This window comes from Macaca fascicularis, chromosome 9 (genome assembly GCF_037993035.2).
Source record: "Macaca fascicularis isolate 582-1 chromosome 9, T2T-MFA8v1.1".
NCBI classification, from domain to species: Eukaryota; Metazoa; Chordata; class Mammalia; order Primates; family Cercopithecidae; genus Macaca; species Macaca fascicularis.
In genome coordinates, this window is record NC_088383.1 from 67,640,280 (window position 1) to 67,645,418 (window position 5,139).

Sequence of the window (5,139 nt, forward strand, 5' to 3'; positions counted from 1 at the left end):
GCAGTTTAAATAGCATTGAGTTATCTGCTTCTTGAAATTCTGATGGATTTTTACCTGTAAAGCTGTCTACAACTGGTGCTTTAATGGATAGTGGCTTTTTGATGACACTCTCAATTTCTTCTCTGGTAATTGGACTATTTAGATTTCCTATCTTTTCTGAGGTTAGTTTTCATCATTTATGTTCTTTTTTGAAAATCACCCATTTTGTCCATGTGTTCAAATTTATTTTCAAAACATTGAGCTCAGTAATATATGACACTTTTTAAAATTTCCTCTATATGGGGTAATTTCCCCATTCTCATTTCTGGTTATGCATATTTATGCTTGTTTTCTTGATTAGTTTAGCTAGTGGTTTTTTCTGTTTTCCAAACCTATTCTCTGCTTCTTCCCTCCCATCTATCTTCCTTCTCTTCTGCAGCTAATCCCACCACCGCTGCTCAGATCCTCCCACTTCACGCCTTCTTCAGAAACTTGCTCCATGCTTTATCCTCTCTGTGTCCTGTTCTTTTCAAGCCTTTCTTCATCTTTCCTAACAGCTCATAATCATTCTCCAGCTTCTTCTATCTCGAAGGCCTCCAAGTCCAAGTTGCCCCCACTGGCAAATGACTGATAGCTTTATTTTCCAAGGCTTCCTGGGAGTGCTTTCCCGATGTCCATACCGTAGAGTATTTCCTGAGTGTTTTCCAGAGTAATTTCATAGCATGAATGACATGCACGAATGACAGCATCTACTTTTGTCTTCATGACTCCAATTAAACTGTTCTAGTTGAGATCATCTATGATATTCCTCACAGCCAAAGTCATAGGGACTCACATCTAGTCACTTTTCCTGACTTTCTGTGACATTTGCCAATATTGACTATTCTTTCCTTCTTGAAATTCACTCTGCTCTGTTTCCATAACACCTGCTCTCCTATGATGCCTCCTATTTCTCTGTTTCTTCCCACTTCCTTTAAAAAAACACATCTCTTCTTCTGCTTCCTCAATACATGTCTGATTCTATACCAGGTCCTCGGTGAACCTCACCTACACATGCATGTCTTGAGTGACAGCTCATATGTTGACGACTCCCCAAACTCTATCTGCAGCTCAGACCAGAGCTCCATTCTTGCTATCTTGATGTGTCCTTTTGGGCACTCTAGCTCTGGACTTCTTATTCCTGCCTTAAAATTGGAAATAACCTCCCTTCTCCCCATGGTCTTCTTTCTCTAAGAGAGCCCCTTCTATAATATCCTTTCCTGGGAATGTTCTGAACCACAGACCTGCCATTTCACTCCTCTACCTGAAACCTTCAATGACTTCCTTTTGCTTTTAAGAACAAGGTCGACCACTTGGCTTTCTCCTTGACCTCCAAGCTCTCCAAGCATCACCTCCTGGCCTGCCCGCAAGCACCTTTGCTCTAGTCATCAAGTCACTTGAGGTTCTCCGATCATCTTATGATGCTCCATGTCTCTGGGGATTTTCTGTGTGGTTTCTACTTCTTGGAATTGCTTTTCCACATTTTTTTCCTCCTTTTAGAAAAATTAGCTTAAGATTTACCTGCTTTGAAAAGTTGCCCCTGACCCCTCCCTTGGTGTGATTTTGATGTGTATCTTGCAAGAGCCTCCTACTCCCAAACCCAGTTCTCCATTCTCTTCTATATTCTAAACCTATTTCCCTTTGTCTTCCAGAAGGAAGTCATCTCCAGAGATAAAGAGAGTGAGCCCAAGCCACAGAAAGAAAAGGAGAATGAAGACCGGGCACTGTGGCTCACGCCTGTAATCCCAGCACTTTGGGAGGCTGAGGCAGGCAGATCATAAGGTCAGCAGATCGAGACCATTGTGGCCAACATGGTGAAACCCTGTCTCTACTAAAAATACAAAAATTAGCTGGGCGTGGTGGTACATGCCTGTAGTCTCCGCTACTTGTGAGGCTGAGGCAGGAGAACCTCTTGAACCTGGCAGGCAGTGGTTGCAGTGAGCTGAGATTGTGCCACTGCACTCCAGCCTGGGCAACAGAGTGAGACTCTGTCTCAAAAAACAAACAAACACCAAAAGAAAAGGAGAATGAGCAAGGACCTTGGAGTTGTACAGACCAGAGATGGCATAGCAGTGTGACACTGGTCTCTCTGAGCCTGTTTCCTTATTTTTGAGGTGGGGGAAAATGAATAATCCTTGCATGTTGTTGCTAGGGTTAAATGAGATAATGTATGTGAAGGTGACTTGCACATGGAAGTTAATTTTTTTAAATGTATCTATTTCTTTTTCTTTTCCTTAGTGATTTTTCCTACTGGGCAGCAGATGATTTCTTCAAAGGTTGCCTGGATCAGAGTCCTTAAGGGAATTAAGAAGTTGGGGAGTAATGACCACATCAAGTGTCAGTGAGGATGTGGAGGAACTGGAACTCTTACACACAGCTGGTGGGGATGTACAATGAAACGACCACCTTGGAAAACAGTCTGACAGTTAAAAAAAAAATTTAACATAACATCTATCATATGAGCCAGCCAATCTACTTGTAGGTATTTACTCAAGAAGAAAGGAACACGGCTATACAAAGACTTGTACATAATGTTCATAGCAGCTTTATTTGTAATAGCCAAAGAGTGCAAATGTCCATTAGTAGGGAAATGGATAAACAAGTCATGGTATATCCATACCATAAAATACAACTTAGCAATAAAAAGAAATGAATGATTGACATACACAAAGACATGGGCAAATCTCCAAAAATTATGCTAAGCAAAAGAAAGCACACAAAAAAGCACATGCTGTGTGATTCTATTGATATGAAAATGTATAAAATGTGAACTGATCTACAGTGATATAAAGTACATCATTGGTTTCCTGGGGACAGGGTTAAGGTGCAGCAAGAGGGAGGAATGAAAACAGGGAATGAAGAACCTTTGGGGCGATGAATGTATTTGTTATCTTGATGGCAGTGATTATTTCATGGCTTAAACTTACATCAAAGTTTATCAAATTGTACATTTAAAATATGACATACAGTTTATTGGAGCCAATTAAACCTCAATAAAGTAGTTAAAGAAGAGTTCATGGATAAGACAAATGTAGCTGCTGCTTGTCCAATATTTCCTCCCTGTTTTTTTAGCTCAAGGGAACTCCAATTTTTTTTTGGGTGGCATTGCAAATGGGTTATATCTGATCTAAGCCACTTATGATAATCCCATTACCCACTCTGCCTGTCTCCTTTGCAGCTGGGACCGGCCATATAACCTAAGGTCACAGAGACCTAAGATGACCTAAGTTGACTGGTGACGATTCTGGGAAAGCTTTGGCTCTCGTAATATAAAGTGGGCTTAATGTGCCTGTTGCAAAACTTTCCTCCTCTCCTTCCTGTTTGGAGTTAGAACATGATATCTGGAGCTGCAACAGCTATCTTGTCACCTTGAGGGCAAGGCTGAGAGAGCTGTAAACATGCTGGCCTTGGTTTCACACAACCTTTGAGCAGCTACCTTCCTCTGGTCTTGACGTGCAAGAAAAATGCTCCCTATTTGTTTGTTTCTACTGCTGCAAATAGTTTTCTGTTACTTGTAGCTGAAGAATACATTCTCACTGTTATAACTGGGTTGGTGTTTCAGTTATTTACTGCTACATAACAAACTGTCCTAAATTTAGAGCATGAAACTACAACCATTTTTAAATTCTCATGGTCCTTTGGGCCAGGAAATTTGCTAGGGCACAGCAGGAATACCTTGTCTCTTCTCCATGATGTCTGGGGCTTCAGCTGGAGATGGCTGTGGCAAATCAATTATAGCTAGGTGTCTGGGGCTGCTGTGAGATTTGCCAGGGCTGGGATGTCTGCAGTCGCTCTTTCACTTACATGTTTGGTGCTCGGGCTAAGACAGCTGGAGCTCTGTCAGTCATCACTTTCTCCATGAGCCTTCTTTACATTGCTAGCTTGGGCTTCCTCACAGCATGGCTGTCTCAGGGTAGTTAGACTTCATATGTGGTGGTTGGCATTCCTCAGAGCAAGTGTACCAAGAGGGGAAGCTCTTTTAAAAAAGTTCAGCCGAGATCCAGCATAGCTTCACTGCCACTTAATTCTACTGTACAGAAAAGCCACAGGCCACTGAGATTCACTGGGTGTAGGAATCCCACTTCTCTTTTAGGGAATGGCATGCAGATATAAGGAGGGGAGGAGGCGATGGTAGCTGTCTTGGAGACAAGATGGGAAGCAGCTGCGAAGCACACAGGTGTGTGAGGTGTGCTTCTGGCTGTGACTCCTCCTGTGACCTGGTGCGCACACTGCCCACTTGCAGTTTCCAGGCCAATGTCCAGACTCCTGATCTCAATGTAACCTTCCATCTGACCCTTGGCTTTGGCCGTGTGGAACTCCCTGACTATTTCTTACTGCCCCCATGTGCCCTCTAACCTCCAGGCCTTTGGACATGCTGCTTCTGATGCCTGAAGTGCCTCCCAATCCCTTCCCTTTGTGATCTGCTCATTTTTCAGGCCTCAGCCCTGCTGTTCCCTCTTCTGGCAGATTCCCTGACAGGCCTGGTGTAGGTTGGGCCCCCCTGACTCTGAGTTCACACGTCAGCCTGGTCAACCTCTCCCAAACCCTCAGTGCGTGTCTTCTGGGTGGTCTGTCTGACCCCTAGAATGTGAGGACTTTGAGAGCTGAGACCTGTAACCTCCATCTTTGTACCCCTGTTCCCAGCACAGTGCCTGGCGAAGAGTAGGCAGGCAGGCAGGCACCGTTTGTGGAAGAAAGGCAGGAAGGCTGCAGATCTATACAGACTATGGAAGAAACATGGCAAGGGATTCTCCCAGGGGGTTCCCTGTTGGCATCCTCTCTGCTCCCAGCCCTCCTGGGAATAGCTGAACTCCGGGGCTGTCACTCTTACACCAGAGCCATGCTGAAATACTCAGTGGCTGTAGAACAGCATGTGTTCAGCCCTGGCGGGGCTCAGGAACTGTCAGCAGCCCTCCTCACACGCCACCCCAGGGCCCAGGCTGCATTTGTCAGATCAGCTCATATGCCTGGCTGACAGGTGGGGAGCCCTGCCTGGCGCTGAGGCAAGTGTTCCTGATGGATCTCTGGGGCTCCTACGCTTCCCGGCTTCCCATGGAATCCAACACATTTTAAAAACCCCTGTTCGTCACCTGTTTGGTGCCCAGTTCTCTGCTGGGCAGT

The 5,139-nt window shown here is 44.7% G+C and overlaps 1 long non-coding RNA gene across 1 annotated transcript; it reads left to right on the forward strand.

The window, feature by feature from the left end:
* The first annotated feature begins 1,668 nt into the window (after positions 1 to 1,668).
* On the forward strand, positions 1,669 to 3,558 carry LOC135964955 (uncharacterized). Its single transcript, XR_010577692.2, has 2 exons — positions 1,669 to 1,800; positions 2,257 to 3,558. It is a non-coding gene; the product is annotated as an uncharacterized lncRNA (long non-coding RNA).
* The last annotated feature ends 1,581 nt before the right edge of the window (positions 3,559 to 5,139 follow it).